Source organism: Hemitrygon akajei, chromosome 5 (assembly GCF_048418815.1).
Source record: "Hemitrygon akajei chromosome 5, sHemAka1.3, whole genome shotgun sequence".
In the NCBI taxonomy this organism is placed as follows: Eukaryota; Metazoa; Chordata; class Chondrichthyes; order Myliobatiformes; family Dasyatidae; genus Hemitrygon; species Hemitrygon akajei.
In genome coordinates this window covers 95,469,320-95,487,251 of record NC_133128.1, presented here as the reverse complement: position 1 = coordinate 95,487,251, position 17,932 = coordinate 95,469,320, and the positions used below count along the sequence as shown (strand labels likewise).

General features: G+C 47.3%; 1 protein-coding gene across 2 annotated transcripts in view; it reads right to left on the bottom strand.

Moving 5' to 3' along the window:
• LOC140728009 (pleckstrin homology-like domain family B member 1) overlaps window positions 1-13,231 on the bottom strand; it is a 72,064-nt gene extending 58,833 nt beyond the window's left edge. For both annotated transcript variants that reach the window (XR_012098983.1, XM_073046100.1), the window contains exon 1: window positions 13,148-13,231. The gene's annotated coding sequence lies outside the window, so the exon portion shown is untranslated. The remainder of the gene's footprint in view (window positions 1-13,147) is intronic.
• Window positions 13,232-17,932: the final 4,701 nt, after the last annotated feature.

Genomic DNA, 17,932 nt, shown 5'->3' with positions numbered 1-17,932 from the left:
GGGCCATTCTCCCCACACTAACTGTGTCCTGGGGTCATTCTCCCCACACTAACTGTGCCCTGGGGCCATTCTCCCCACACTAACTGTGACCTGGGGCCATTCTCCCCACACTAACTGTGCCCTGGGGTCATTCTCCCCACACAAACTGTGTCCTGGGGTCATTTCCCCAACACTAACTGTGTCCTGGGGTCATTCTCCACACACTAACTGTGTTCTGAGGCCATTCTCCACACACTAACTGTGTCCTGGGGTCATTCTCCCCACACTAACTGTGTCCTGGGGTCATTCTCACCACACTAACTGTGATCTGGGGTCATTCTCCCCACACTAACTGTATCCTGGGGTCATTCTCACCACACTAACTGTGACCTGGGGCCATTCTCCCCACACTAACTGTATCCTGGGGCCATTCTCCTCACACTAACTGTGCCCTGGGGTCATTCTCCCCACACTAACTGTGTCCCGGGGTCATTCTCCCCACACTAACTGTATCCTGGGGCCATTCTCCTCACACTAACTGTGCCCTGGGGCCATTCTCCTCACACTAACTGTATCCTGGGGCCATTCTCCCCACACTAACTGTGACCTGGGGTCATTCTCCCCACACTAACTGTGTCCTGGGGTCATTCTCCCCACACTAACTGTGACCTGGGGTCATTCTCCCCACACTAACTGTGCCCTGGGGCCATTCTCCCCACACTAACTGTATCCTGGGGCCATTCTCCCCACACTAACTGTGTCCTGAGGTCATTCTCCCCACACTAACTGTATCCTGGGGTCATTCTCCCCACACTAACTGTGACCTGGGGTCATTCTCCCCACACTAACTGTGTCCTGGGGTCATTCACACCACACTAACTGTATCCTGGGGTCATTCTCCCCACACTAACTGTATCCTGGGGCCATTCTCCTCACACTAACTGTATCCTGGGGCCATTCTCCCCACACTAACTGTGACCTGGGGTCATTCTCCCCACACTAACTGTGTCCTGGGGTCATTCTCCCCACACTAACTGTGACCTGGGGTCATTCTCCCCACACTAACTGTGCCCTGGGGCCATTCTCCCCACACTAACTGTATCCTGGGGCCATTCTCCCCACACTAACTGTATCCTGAGGTCATTCTCCTCACACTAACTGTGCCCTGGGGTCATTCTCCCCACACTAACTGTATCCTGGGGCCATTCTCCCAACACTAACTGTATCCTGGGGCTATTCTCCCAACACTAACTGTATCCTGGGGTCATTCTCCACACACTAACTGTGTTCTGAGGCCATTCTCCCCACACTAACTGTATCCTGGGGTCATTCTCTCCACACTAACTGTGCCCTGTGGCCATTCTCCCCACACTAACTGTGCCCTGGGGTCATTCTCCTCACACTAACTGTATCCTGGGGCCATTCTCCCCACACTAACTGTATCCTGGGGCCATTCTCCCCACACTAACTGTGTCCTGGGGTCATTCTCCCCACACTAACTGTGTCCTGGAGTCATTCTCCCCACACTAACTGTGTCCTGGGGTCATTCTCCCCACACTAACTGTGTCCTGGGGCCATTCTCCCCACACTAACTGTATCCTGGGGTCATTCTCCCCACACTAACTGGGCCATTCTCCCCACACTAACTGTGTCCTGGGGTCATTCTCCCCACACTAACTGTGTCCTGGGGCCATTCTCCCCACACTAACTGTATCCTGGGGTCATTCTCCCCACACTAACTGTGCCCTGGGGTCATTCTCCCCACACTAACTGTATCCTGGGGTCATTCTCCCCACACTAACTGTATCCTGGGGCCATTCTCCCCACACTAACTGTGACCTGTGGTCATTCTCCCCACACTAACTGTATCCTGGGGTCATTCTCCCCACACTAACTGTATCCTGAGGTCATTCTCCCCACACTAACTGTATCCTGGGGTCATTCTCCCCACACTAACTGTATCCTGGGGCCATTCTCCTCACACTAACTGTATCCTGGGGCCATTCTCCCCACACTAACTGTGACCTGGAGTCATTCTCCCCACACTAACTGTATCCTGAGGTCATTCTCCCCACACTAACTGTGACCTGAGGCCATTCTCCCCACACTAACTGTGTCCTGGCGTCATTCTCCCCACACTAACTGTGTCCTGGGGTCATTCTCCCCACACTAACTGTGACCTGGAGTCATTCTCCCCACATTAACTGTATCCTGAGGTCATTCTCCCCACACTAACTGTGACCTGAGGCCATTCTCCCCACACTAACTGTGTCCTGGGGTCATTCTCCCCACACTAACTGTGTCCTGGGGTCATTCTCCCCACACTAACTGTGACCTGGGGTCATTCTCCTCACACTAACTGTGTCCTGAGGCCATTCTCCCCACACTAACTGTATCCTGGGGCCATTCTCCCCACACTAACTGTGTCCTGGGGTCATTCTCCCCACACTGACTGTATCCTGGGGTCATTCTCCCCACACTAACTGTGTCCTGAGGCCATTCTCCCCACACTGACTGTATCCTGGGGTCATTCTCCCCACACTAACTGTGTCCTGAGGCCATTCTCCCCACACTAACTGTGTCCTGGGCTCATTCTCCCCACACTGACTGTGTCCTGGGGTCATTCTCCCCACACTAACTGTGTCCTGGGGTCATTCTCACCACACTAACTGTGACCTGGGGTCATTCTCCCCACACTAACTGTATCCTGGGGTCATTCTCACCACACTAACTGTGACCTGGGGCCATTCTCCCCACACTAACTGTATCCTGGGGCCGTTCTCCCCACACTAACTGTGTCCTGGGGTCATTCACACCACACTAACTGTGTCCTGGGGTCATTCTCCCCACACTAACTGTATCCTGGGGCCATTCTCCCCACACTAAATGTGTCCTGGGGTCATTCTCCCCACACTAACTGTATCCTGGGGTCATTCTCCCCACACTAACTGTATCCTGGGGTCATTCTCACCACACTGTGTCCTGGGGTCATTCTCCCCACACTAACTGTATCCTGGGGCCATTCTCCCCACACTAAATGTGTCCTGGGGTCATTCTCCCCACACTAACTGTATCCTGGGGTCATTCTCACCACACTGTATCCTGAGGTCATTCTCCCCACACTAACTGTGACCTGGGGCCATTCTCCCCACACTAACTGTATCCTGGGGCCATTCTACCCACACTAACTGTATCCTGGGGTCATTCTCCCCACACTAACTGTGCCCTGGGGTCATTCTCCCCACACTAACTGTGTCCTGGGGTCATTCTCCCCACACTAACTGTGCCCTGGGGCCATTCTCCCCACACTAACTGTGTCCTGGGGTCATTCTCCCCACACTAACTGTGCCCTGGGGCCATTCTCCCCACACTAACTGTGTCCTGGGGTCATTCTCCCCACACTAACTGTGCCCTGGGGCCATTCTCCCCACACTAACTGTGACCTGGGGCCATTCTCCCCACACTAACTGTGCCCTGGGGTCATTCTCCCCACACAAACTGTGTCCTGGGGTCATTTCCCCAACACTAACTGTGTCCTGGGGTCATTCTCCACACACTAACTGTGTTCTGAGGCCATTCTCCACACACTAACTGTGTCCTGGGGTCATTCTCCCCACACTAACTGTGTCCTGGGGTCATTCTCACCACACTAACTGTGATCTGGGGTCATTCTCCCCACACTAACTGTATCCTGGGGTCATTCTCACCACACTAACTGTGACCTGGGGCCATTCTCCCCACACTAACTGTATCCTGGGGCCATTCTCCTCACACTAACTGTGCCCTGGGGTCATTCTCCCCACACTAACTGTGTCCCGGGGTCATTCTCCCCACACTAACTGTATCCTGGGGCCATTCTCCTCACACTAACTGTGCCCTGGGGCCATTCTCCTCACACTAACTGTATCCTGGGGCCATTCTCCCCACACTAACTGTGACCTGGGGTCATTCTCCCCACACTAACTGTGTCCTGGGGTCATTCTCCCCACACTAACTGTGACCTGGGGTCATTCTCCCCACACTAACTGTGCCCTGGGGCCATTCTCCCCACACTAACTGTATCCTGGGGCCATTCTCCCCACACTAACTGTGTCCTGAGGTCATTCTCCCCACACTAACTGTATCCTGGGGTCATTCTCCCCACACTAACTGTGACCTGGGGTCATTCTCCCCACACTAACTGTGTCCTGGGGTCATTCACACCACACTAACTGTATCCTGGGGTCATTCTCCCCACACTAACTGTATCCTGGGGCCATTCTCCTCACACTAACTGTATCCTGGGGCCATTCTCCCCACACTAACTGTGACCTGGGGTCATTCTCCCCACACTAACTGTGTCCTGGGGTCATTCTCCCCACACTAACTGTGACCTGGGGTCATTCTCCCCACACTAACTGTGCCCTGGGGCCATTCTCCCCACACTAACTGTATCCTGGGGCCATTCTCCCCACACTAACTGTATCCTGAGGTCATTCTCCTCACACTAACTGTGCCCTGGGGTCATTCTCCCCACACTAACTGTATCCTGGGGCCATTCTCCCAACACTAACTGTATCCTGGGGCTATTCTCCCAACACTAACTGTATCCTGGGGTCATTCTCCACACACTAACTGTGTTCTGAGGCCATTCTCCCCACACTAACTGTATCCTGGGGTCATTCTCTCCACACTAACTGTGCCCTGTGGCCATTCTCCCCACACTAACTGTGCCCTGGGGTCATTCTCCTCACACTAACTGTATCCTGGGGCCATTCTCCCCACACTAACTGTATCCTGGGGCCATTCTCCCCACACTAACTGTGTCCTGGGGTCATTCTCCCCACACTAACTGTGTCCTGGAGTCATTCTCCCCACACTAACTGTGTCCTGGGGTCATTCTCCCCACACTAACTGTGTCCTGGGGCCATTCTCCCCACACTAACTGTATCCTGGGGTCATTCTCCCCACACTAACTGGGCCATTCTCCCCACACTAACTGTGTCCTGGGGTCATTCTCCCCACACTAACTGTGTCCTGGGGCCATTCTCCCCACACTAACTGTATCCTGGGGTCATTCTCCCCACACTAACTGTGCCCTGGGGTCATTCTCCCCACACTAACTGTATCCTGGGGTCATTCTCCCCACACTAACTGTATCCTGGGGCCATTCTCCCCACACTAACTGTGACCTGTGGTCATTCTCCCCACACTAACTGTATCCTGGGGTCATTCTCCCCACACTAACTGTATCCTGAGGTCATTCTCCCCACACTAACTGTATCCTGGGGTCATTCTCCCCACACTAACTGTATCCTGGGGCCATTCTCCTCACACTAACTGTATCCTGGGGCCATTCTCCCCACACTAACTGTGACCTGGAGTCATTCTCCCCACACTAACTGTATCCTGAGGTCATTCTCCCCACACTAACTGTGACCTGAGGCCATTCTCCCCACACTAACTGTGTCCTGGCGTCATTCTCCCCACACTAACTGTGTCCTGGGGTCATTCTCCCCACACTAACTGTGACCTGGAGTCATTCTCCCCACACTAACTGTATCCTGAGGTCATTCTCCCCACACTAACTGTGACCTGAGGCCATTCTCCCCACACTAACTGTGTCCTGGGGTCATTCTCCCCACACTAACTGTGTCCTGGGGTCATTCTCCCCACACTAACTGTGACCTGGGGTCATTCTCCTCACACTAACTGTGTCCTGAGGCCATTCTCCCCACACTAACTGTATCCTGGGGCCATTCTCCCCACACTAACTGTGTCCTGGGGTCATTCTCCCCACACTGACTGTATCCTGGGGTCATTCTCCCCACACTAACTGTGTCCTGAGGCCATTCTCCCCACACTGACTGTATCCTGGGGTCATTCTCCCCACACTAACTGTGTCCTGAGGCCATTCTCCCCACACTAACTGTGTCCTGGGCTCATTCTCCCCACACTGACTGTGTCCTGGGGTCATTCTCCCCACACTGTGTCCTGGGGTCATTCTCCCCACACTAACTGTGACCTGGGGTCATTCTCCCCACACTGACTGTATCCTGGGGTCATTCTCCCCACACTAACTGTGTCCTGAGGCCATTCTCCCCACACTGACTGTGACCTGGGCTCATTCTCCCCACACTGACTGTGACCTGGGGTCATTCTCCCCACACTGACTGTGACCTGGGGTCATTCTCCCCACACTGACTGTATCCTGGGGTCATTCTCCCCACACTAACTGTGTCCTGGGGTCATTCTCCCCACACTAACTGTGACCCGGGGCCATTCTCCCCACACTAACTCTATCCTGGTTTCATTCTCCCCACACTAACTGTATCCTGGGGTCATTCTCCCCACACTAATTGTGACCTGGGGTCATTCTCCCCACACTAACTGTATCCTGGGGCCATTCTCCCCACACTAACTGTGTCCTGGGGTCATTCTCCCCACACTAACTGTGACCCGGGGCCATTCTCCCCACGCTAACTGTATCCTGGTTTCATTCTCCCCACACTAACTGTATCCTGGGGTCATTCTCCCCACACTAACTGTGTCCTGAGGCCATTCTCCCCACACTGACTGTGACCTGGGCTCATTCTCCCCACACTGACTGTGACCTGGGGTCATTCTCTCCACACTAACTGTATCCTGGGTCATTCTCCCCACACTAACTGTATCCTGGGGTCATTCTCTCCACACTAACTGTATCCTGGGTCATTCTCCCCACACTAACTGTGTCCTGAGGCCATTCTCCCCACACTAACTGTGTCCTGGGGTCATTCTCCCCACACTAACTGTATCCTGAGGTCATTCTCCCCACACTAACTGTGTCCTGAGGCCATTCTCCCCACACTAACTGTATCCTGGGGTCATTCTCCCCACACTAAATGTGTCCTGGGGTCATTCTCCCCACACTAACTGTATCCTGGGGCCATTCTTCCCACACTAACTGTGTCCTGGGGCCATTCTCCCCACACTAACTGTATCCTGGGGTCATTCTCCCCACACTAACTGTATCCTGGGGTCATTCCCCCCACACTAACTGTGTCCTGAGGCCATTCTCCCCACACTAACTGTATCCTGGGGTCATTCTCCCCACACTAACTGTGTCCTGAGGCCATTCTCCCCACACCATCTGTATCCTGGGGCCATTCTCCCCGCACTAACTGTGTCCTGGGGTCATTCTCCCCACACTAACTGTATCCTGGGGTCATTCTCCCCACACTAACTGTGTCCTGGGGCCATTCTCCCCACACTAACTGTGTCCTGGAGTCATTCTCCCCACACTAACTGTGCCCTGAGGCCATCGTCACTGTTCTACCTGTCTTTGGGGCCATTCTGACTGAACTAACTGTGCAGTAACAGATAAGGAAAGGAGAATGACGAAGAAGAAAAAGAAGGAGCCTCCCAGATACTTACCTTATCCGAGCCTGATCTCGAGGTAAATATCTGGTAAGTTGTTTCTTCTTCCCCCTCATGTTTGTAACTGCAGCTAATTTTCATGCCCATGTCAGTAAATCTGAAGTTGAACATGTCTTTCTGTGACATTTCCATCGTTTTGTCTCTACCGTGCTTGCTACAGACTTGAGTCATCATGTTGCCTCCTCTGACCTCATGCCAAACTGGCAAGCATTTGGCTATTCTTCCTGGCCAAGATTCACATTTAATTGTCATTCAACCATACATGAATATAGCCAAATGAAACAGAGTTCCTCTGGGGCCAAGGTGCAAACTAATCTCCTCTGCCTTCACAATGTCCATATCCCTTCATTTGCCTCGCACTCATGTGCCAATCTAAATATCTCTTAAAAATCCTGAATGCATCTGCCTCCACCACCAGCCCAGGCCCCCACCACTCTGTTAAAAACTTGCCTCTCACATCTCCTATAAAATTGCCCCCACTCACCTTCATTGCACGCCCTCTGGTATTAGACATTTCAACCTTGGGAACAGATACTCCCTGTCTACTCTATCTATGCCTCTCATAATCTTATAAACCTCTATCAGATCTCCCTCAGCCTTTGCTGCAGTCAGTCAGTCAGCCAGGTCTCTTCCCAACTATTGCCACTGGTGTCCACCATGTGTCTAACACCCTGTGCCAGCTACCATTTTGCTTTACTACCCTTTTACAACAGAATGTCAGCTCACTGATGTCTCTACCTCACGATCATGTCTTGGGCTCTCCATTGTCTCTGTTCAGAGCTCAAAGTCTCCTCCAACCATCGTATGGTGGTCCGCCTGCCCACCTGTCACATGGCAGACTGGGGTTCAATTCCCACTCATCCCCGACCTGGCTGAGGAAGTGGAGGGAGGAGTTAGTGAATTTTCTGATGACACAAAGGTTGGGGGTATTGTGGATAGTGTCAGATGTTACAGCGGGACATTGATAGGATGCAAAACTGGGCTGAGAAGTGGCAGATGGAGTCCAACCCAGATAAGTGTGAGGTGGTTCATTTTGGTAGGTCAAATATGATGGTAGAATATAGTATTAATGGTAAGACTCTTGGCATGTGGAGGATCAGAGGGATCTTGGGGTCCGAGTCCATACTCAAAGCAGCTGCGCAGGTTGATTCTGTGGTTAAGAAAGCATACAGTGTATTGGACTTCATCAATCAGGAGTTTAGGAGCCAAGAAGTAATGTTGCAGCTATATAGGACCCTGGTCAGACCCCACTTGGAGTACTGTGCTCAGTTCTGGTCGCATTACTATAGAAAGGATGTGGTAACTATAGAAAGGGTGCACAGGAGACTTACAAGGATGTTGCCTGGATTGGGAAGCATGCTTTATGAGAGTCGGTTGAGTGAACTTGGCCTTTATTCCTTGGAGCGATGGAGGATGAGAGGTGACCTGATGGAGGTGTATAAGATGGTGAGAGGCACTGATCATGTGGATCGTCAGAGGCTTTTCCCCAGGGCTGAAATGGCTAGCACGAGATGGCACAGTTTTAAGACGCTTGGAAGCAGGTGCAGGGGAGATGTCGGGGTAAGTTTTTTTTACACAGAGAGTAGTGAGTGTGTGGAATGGGCTGTCGGTGATGGTGGTGGAGGTGGATACGATAGGGTCTTTTAAGAGACTCCTGGACAGGTACATGGAGCTCAGAAAAATAGAGGGCTATAGGTAACCCTAGGTAATTTCTAGGTTAAATACATGTTTGGCACATCTTTGCGGGCCAAAGGGCCTGTATTGTGCTGTAGGATTTCTATGTTTCTATTTCATTGTATGCTTCAATGTACATGTGATAAATAAATCTTTTTCTGATTCTGTGAGTTGTCTCTACAGTTCAGTTCGACAGCAGAATCTGCGGGGAGTTGATGCTCTGTGGGGAGTATGTGGAATTTGGACTCGAAGGGTCAAAGGGTCTATTTCTGTGTTGCATCTCCCTGTGATTCTATCTAATGGGAAGCTTAAAGTTAACATCTTCCTACTTCCACAGACTCTGTTCAGCTGACCGCCAACTCTCACTCTATCCAAAAACTCTCTGAAACTCAGTTAGAATCAGGAAAATCAGGGATTTACAACTTTGCTCTATGTTTAACCCTTCAGTGAGACTTGGAACCTATATCTCTGTGGTTGTCAAATTTGTTATGCCTCCATTACACTGTGTAACTCTCTCTGGCTTCAGTACCTCTCCTACTGATATCCTCTTCCATGCCTCAACCTCCTGTATTCCAGTACACCCAGCTGGTCTGCACTCTATTATTCTGTATTTTCTTGCGATGTAGGAGAAGCCTATTTGACCCACTGAGTCTGTGCTAAGCAATCCTACCAGTCCTGTTCCTCCAATTAACCCTTCTCCACTGACATTTCCTACAATCCTGCCCAGTTCTCCTGCCACCTTCCTAAACAGATGCCAAAGTAACCAAAATCTCGTGGGCTTCACAAGATCCATAACCATGTTTCTGTGCCAGCTTAACAGCCTCCTAAATGCCACTTTCATATCTGCTTTCACCACTGCCCTTGGCAGCCTACCAACCTCTGTAAAAACAAAGTACCCGGCACATCTTCTTTTGAACCTACCTCCCGTCACCCAGTAGTATTAGACACTTTGACTCTGGGGAGAAGATACTGGCCATCTAATTTTATAACCTCAACTTCTGCCACTCCAGAGAAAACAACCCAAGTTTGTCCAACCTCTCCTTATAGCTCGTGCCCTCTAATCCAGGCAGCCTTCTTCTGCACCCTCTCCAAAGCCTCCAGTTCCTGTAATGGGACAACTAGAAATGCACACAATACTCTGGGTCATTTAAGGCAGCTTGTTCATCCAACATCTAGCATGTCTTTGCAATGGGGAAAGCCACGCAGTCACAGGGAGAACGTGTAAACACACAGGTCAGAGGTCAGGATTGAACCTGGGTCACTATACCATCCACCTCAAGGTTTGAATCCTTTCGGTTATTTCCTTCAAAGCTTTACTATCTACAATAGGTCCAAACCGATCAAAGTCCTATGCAACTATCAGTTCATGTTCACAGACAGCTCCACTTCCCCATTATAATCCATCTGTCCAATCCCTCCGTGATCTCTCTTCTATTTATTTCTACGTCCTTGCAGCCTCAGTTATTTATGCTCCCCCATTCTAACCTCTAGTTCACCCCAAAGCCCTTCTATTCAGAACTATAGCTCCATTCTTTTCTTTATACCCTCTGTCCCATTTCCTCTTCAAAAATACAAGTAGCTTTTTAACCAGCCTATTGACCTGTATGCTCAAGGTGAGGTTTTGTTAAGACCACCATGTGATATGGTGCTTAAAGAGTGGAAACTGGTGTTGACAGACAGGTTAATATCCATGGACAGACCAGGGAGACGTGCAATAAATCCTTTAGTTTTCCATCTGGGAATGGAGAAAGGAAGGGTGCTCTGCTAAAATTATCCGTGACTGTCAGATGTATCTCTTTATTAATCCATCATCAAGACATGGACTGTAGGTGGAGACTGGCTAAAGGGAGATCTCAGACGAACATCAGGAAGCATTTTGTTACACAGCGAGTTGTGAACACATGGAATAATCTACCTAGTTGTGTAGCTGAGTAGTACCTTAGAGACGTTCATACCTAAACTTGATAGTTATTTCAACACTCTATGTGAATAGGAATCTGGCAAGTTTTGTTGGACAAATGGCCTGTTTTTGTCAAAAACTTTCTAATGTTCTAATATTCTCATCTCAAACCACATGAAACAAAATAACTTTAAAAAGGTTTCAGCTAAAAGTTTAAAACTGCAGTTTTATTCTACTTAATGATACAGTTTGGAGTCAGACCTTCTGGTCCTTCGAGATACACCACCCCAGCAAATCTACAACCCCAATTAACCCTAACCTAATCACAGACAATTTACAATGACCACTTGACTACCTGCATATCTTTGGACTGTAGGACGAAACCCAAGCACCCGGGGAAAACGCATGCATGCCACAGGAAGGATGTATAGAGACATCTTAAAGAACGGCACCCAAAATTATCTCTGGGACACCCCAAGCTGTGATAGCATCATGTTAACCGCTGTTGGTTCTCCAGGCCACCTCGAGAAACTAAATGTCCCAGGGAAACATCCTCCAGCCCAGTACAGATACAGGCATAGAGCCGTTTAACTCCATTGAATGACACAGTTAATTCAACTGAAGTCTAGCTGTTGAAAGATACTAAATAGGAAACGTATGCAAACAGAGTAAGTAAGTAAGTAAACAGCTCAGTAAGTCTGACTGGCTCAAGTACACAACACAGCCTTAGATTGAAGGAATACACACCCATTTAGATAAACACTATTTTATATCTTTCAACCCAAGCTAGACTTGAAAATATACTCAGCAGCCACTTCTAATGCAAATTTCTAATTAATCATGTGGCAGCAATTCAGTGCATAAAAGCATGCAGGCATGGTTAACAGGTTCAGTTGTTGTTCAGACCAAACATCAGAATGGGGAAGAAATGTGATCTAACAGATCTTGACCATGGAATGATTGTTGGTGCCAGATGGGGTGCTTTGAGTATCTCAGAACGGCTGATCTCCTGGGATTTTCACACACACCGGTCTCCAGAGTTTACAGGGAATGGTGCGACAAACAAAAAACATCCAGGGTGAAAATGCCTCGTTGATGAGAGAGGTCGGGGTGAATGGCCAGACCAGCTCAAACTGACAGGAAGGTGACAGTAACTCAATTAACCATGTGTTACAACAGTGGTGTGCAAAAGAGCATCTCTGAAGGCACAACACGTTAAACCCTAAGGTGATCAGGCCACAGCAGCAGAAGACCACGGACATACAGAAATTCACTCAGTGGCTAATTTACTAAGTACCTCCTGTGTAAAGTGGCCCCTGATTCTACCTATTCTACTCATAAAGTCCCCACTGGTTAAAAGAAACTCCCAAGCAGATGGACAGAAATTTAGTAATCCTCGCACAAGTCCCAAACACACAAGCTTTCACTGAAGTTTGTGGTAAGAGACTAATGATGACACAATAAAAACACAAAATGCTGGCAGAACTCAGCAGGCCAGACAGCATCTATGGGAGGAGGTAGTGATGACGTTTCGGGCCGAAACCCTTCATCAGGAGAGTTCTGCCAGCATTTTGTGTTTTTATTTATTTCCAGCATCTGCAGATTCACTCGTGTTGCCTAATGATGACACAAAGCTGCTTCTCTCTAAGCCCAGGGTCAAACGTTTTCAGCACCTAGCAGTTGAAGACATTCTGAATACAAATGGTAAAAATGGACCAAAATGCTTGTGAAAATGAATACAAATGGTGAAAATGGGACCAAAATGCTTGTGAAAACCGTGGATAATCAGAGGAGCAGCAATGCGCATAAAATGCTGGAGGAACTCAGCAGGACAGGCAGCGTCTAGGAAACGAGTACAGTCAATATTTCACGCCAAAACCCAGCCTGAAACGTTGACTATTAACTCTTTTCGATAGATGCTGCCTGATGTGCTGAGTTCCTCCAGCATTTCGTGTGTGTTGCTCGGATTTCCAGCATCTGCAGATTTTCTCTTGTTTGTTCTCAGAGGAGTAGCCACAGGTTGTAACCACATTTAGAGATCAGACATTATCTTTACAGAAAACACTCGGGTGGAGAAACTGTCCATTACAGAAACTACTCGCAAAACAACAGCCGCCAACCCAAACACACTATTCCAACCAACCGGCACCAACGAGACTCAAATCTACTCCAGTACTTTCACTTCAAGGTATTTACCTTTCCTGCGAGTCCCCTTCGAATGCAAGGCTGGTCCTAGAAAGATTTGCAAAAGAAAATCAAATCAGAACAAGGAACTCTGAGTGACTACTGAAAACTATTTCAGGAACTGACTGAGCATTGTTTCATGTCACATGACAACCTTTTAATGAACAATATGAGCACAGTTCCACGCTCAGGAACCCTTTGTACATTATGTATGTACCGGCTGTATCCCAATTGATATTGTGTGTTGTCTGTATGTGTGTGACAATTGATATTGTGTGTTGTCTGTACCTGTGTGATTATTGATATTGTGTGTTATCTGTACCAGTGTGACGATTGATATTGTGTGTTGTCTGTACCAGTGTGACGATTGATATTGTGTGTTATCTGTACCAGTGTGACGATTGATATTGTGTGTTGTCTGTACCAGTGTGACGATTGATATTGTGTGTTATCTGTACCAGTGTGACGATTGATATTGTGTGTTGTCTGTACCAGTGTGATGATTGATATTGTGTGTTGTCTGTACCTGTGTGATTATTGATATCGTGTGTTGTCTGTACCAGTGTGACGATTGATATTGTGTGTTATCTGTACCAGTGTGACGATTGATATTGTGTGTTGTCTGTACCAGTGTGATGATTGATATTGTGTGTTGTCTGTACCAGTGTGATTATTGATATTGTGTGTTGTCTGTACCAGTGTGATGATTGATATTGTGTGTTGTCTGTACCAGTGTGATTATTGATATTGTGTGTTGTCTGTACCAGTGTGATGATTAATATTGTGTGTTGTCTGTACCAGTGTGATTATTGATATTGTGTGTTGTCTGTACCAGTGTGATTATTGATATTGTGTGTTGTCTGTACCAGTGTGATGATTGATATTGTGTGTTGTCTGTACCAGTGTGATTATTGATATTGTGTGTTGTCTGTACCAGTGTGATTATTGATATCGTGTGTTGTCTGTACCAGTGTGATGCTTGATATTGTGTGTTATCTGTACCAGTGTGACGATTGATATTGTGTGTTGTCTGTACCAGTGTGATGATTGATATTGTGTGTTGTCTGTACCAGTGTGATTATTGATATCGTGTGTTGTCTGTACCAGTGTGACGATTGATATTGTGTGTTGTCTGTACCAGTGTGACGATTGATATTGTTTGTTATCTGCACCAGTGTGATGATTGATATTGTGTGTTGTCTGTACCTGTGAGATTATTGATATCGTGTGTTGTCTGTACCAGTGTGACGATTGATATTGTGTGTTATCTGTACCAGTGTGATGATTGATATTGTGTGTTATCTGTACCAGTGTGACGATTGATATTGTGTGTTATCTGTACCAGTGTGACGATTAATATTGTGTGTTGTCTGTACCAGTGTGATTATTGATATTGTGTGTTGTCTGTACCAGTGTGACGATTGATATTGTGTGTTGTCTGTACCTGTGTGATTATTGATATTGTGTGTTGTCTGTACCAGTGTGACTATTGATATTGTGTGTTGTCTGTACCAGTGTGATGATTGATATTGTGTGTTGTCTGTACCAGTGTGATGCTTGATATTGTGTGTTGTCTGTACCTGTGTGATTATTGATATTGTGTGTTGTCTGTACCAGTGTGATGCTTGATATTGTGTGTTGTCTGTACCTGTGTGATTATTGATATTGTGTGTTGTCTGTATCTGTGTGATTATTGATATTGTGTGTTGTCTGTACTTGTGTGATTATTGATATTGTGTGACGATTGATATTGTGTGTTGTTGGTCCATGTGCGATGATTGATATTGTGTGTACATGTGTGATTGATATTGTCTGTACCTGTCTGACAATTAATATTGTGTGTTGCCTGTATTTATGTGTCTTTAATCTGCTGTAAGTTTTTCAATGTACCTTTATTTCACTCGATTTGTGCATGTACCTGATGAAAAACTCATTTTGATTTTCCATTTTCACACTTCAGGTATAAAAGCCTTAAAGCATGTTGCACTGGGCTCCAGGATAGCTTCTACCCCCACTGGTATAAGACTATTAAATGGTTGTAAGATGCACCCTCTGACCTCACAACCTACCTCATTTGTGCAGCTCACCATTCACCTTCATAGGATTTTCCCTGGAGCTGTTACACTTTATTCTGCATTGTTATTGTTTTAACTTTTTCTACCTCAATGATGAACAGTATACAATGCAAACTTTTCACTCATATTAACCCAATTCCAATTCCAAACCTTGTTTCCCGCAAAATGCCTCACTAATAATCAGTATTTCACCTGATCATTAATTTACCTCTGTTTAATTCTGTCCTCCTCTCCCTAGATCCACCTTGAAAATTATAAACACTCCTGTAACACCGGTTACAAAAGAACATAGCACAAAACAGGCCCTCTTGACCACAATATCCACACCAAATTAAATGCCAAATTAAACAAAATCACTTCTGCCTGCACACAATCCATATCCCACCATTCGCTGCATATTCATGTGCCTAACCAACTGCCCTATAACACCACTACAGTGTCTGCATATTCGTGTCTATCCAACTGCCCTATAACACCACTACAGTGTCTGCATATTCGTGTGTCTATCCCAACTGCCCTATAACACCACTACAGTGTCTGCATATTCGTGTGTCTATCCAACTGCCCTATAACACCACTACAGTGTCTGCATATTCGTCTGTCTATCCAACTGCCCTATAACACCACTACAGTGTCTGCATATTCGTCTGTCTATCCAACTGCTCTATAACACCACTACAGTGTCTGCATATTCGTGTGTCTATCCAACTGCCCTATAACACCACTACAGTGTCTGCATATTCGTCTATCTATCCAACTGCCCTATAACACCACTACAGTGTCTGCATATTCGTGTGTCTATCCAACTGCCCTATAACACCACTACAGTGTCCGCATATTCGTGTGTCTATCCAACTGCCCTATAACACCACTACAGTGTCTGCATATTCCTGTGTCTATCCAACTGCCCTATAACACCACTACAGTGTCCGCATATTCGTGTGTCTATCCAACTGCCCTATAACACCACTACAGTGTCTGCATATTCGTCTGTCTATCCAACTGCCCTATAACACCACTACAGTGTCTGCATATTCGTGTGTCTATCCAACTGCCCTATAACACCACTACAGTGTCTGCATATTCCTGTGTCTATCCAACTGCCCTATAACACCACTACAGTGTCTGCATATTCGTCTGTCTATCCAACTGCCCTATAACACCACTACAGTGTCTGCATATTCGTGTGTCTATCCAACTGCCCTATAACACCACTACAGTGTCTGCATATTCCTGTGTCTATCCAACTGCCCTATAACACCACTACAGTGTCTGCATATTCGTCTGTCTATCCAACTGCCCTATAACACCACTACAGTGTCTGCATATTCGTGTGTCTATCCAACTGCCCTATAACACCACTACAGTGTCTGCATATTCGTGTGTCTATCCAACTGCCCTATAACACCACTACAGTGTCTGCATATTCGTGTGTCTATCCAACTGCCCTATAATACCACTACAGTGTCTGCATATTCGTGTGTCTATCCAACTGCCCTATAACACCACTACAGTGTCTGCATATTCGTGTGTCTATCCAACTGCCCTATAACACCCACTACAGTGTCTGCATATTCGTCTGTCTATCCAACTGCCCCTATAACACCACTACAGTGTCTGCATATTTGTGTGTCCTATCCAACTGCCCTATAACACCACTACAGTGTCCGCATATTCCTGTGTCTATCCAACTGCCCTATAACACCACTACAGTGTCTGCATATTCGTCTGTCTATCCAACTGCCCTATAACACCACTACAGTGTCTGCATATTTGTGTGTCTATCCAACTGCCCTATAACACCACTACAGTGTCCGCATATTCCTGTGTCTATCCAACTGCCCTATAACACCACTACAGTGTCTGCATATTTGTGTGTCTATCCAACTGCCCTATAACACCACTACAGTGTCTGCATATTTGTGTGTCTATCCAACTGCCCTATAACACCACTACAGTGTCTGCATATTCGTGTGTCTATCCAACTGCCCTATAACACCACTACAGTGTCTGCATATTTGTGTGTCTATCCAACTGCCCTATAAACACCACTTCAGTGTCTGCATATTCGTGTGTCTATCCAACTGCCCTATAACACCACTACAGTGTCTGCATATTCGTGGTCTATCCAACTGCCCTATAACACCACTACAGTGTCTGCATATTCCTGTGTCTATCCAAACTGCCCTATAACACCACTACAGTGTCTGCATATTTGTGTGTCTATCCAACTGCCCTATAACACCACTACAGTGTCTGCATATTTGTGTGTCTATCCAACTGCCCTATAACACCACTACAGTGTCTGCATATTTGTGTGTCTATCCAACTGCCCTATAACACCACTACAGTGTCCGCATATTCGTCTGTCTATCCAACTGCCCTATAACACCACTACAGTGTCTGCATATTTGTGTGTCTATCCAACTGCCCTATAACACCACTACAGTGTCTGCATATTCGTGTGTCTATCCAACTGCCCTATAACACCACTACAGTGTCTGCATATTTGTGTGTCTATCCAACTGCCCTATAACACCACTACAGTGTCTGCATATTCCTGTGTCTATCCAACTGCCGTATAACACCACTACAGTGTCTGCATATTCGTCTGTCTATCCAACTGCCCTGTAACACCACTACAGTGTCTGCATATTCGTGTGTCTATCCAACTGCCCTATAACACCACTACAGTGTCTGCATATTCGTGTGTCTATCCAAC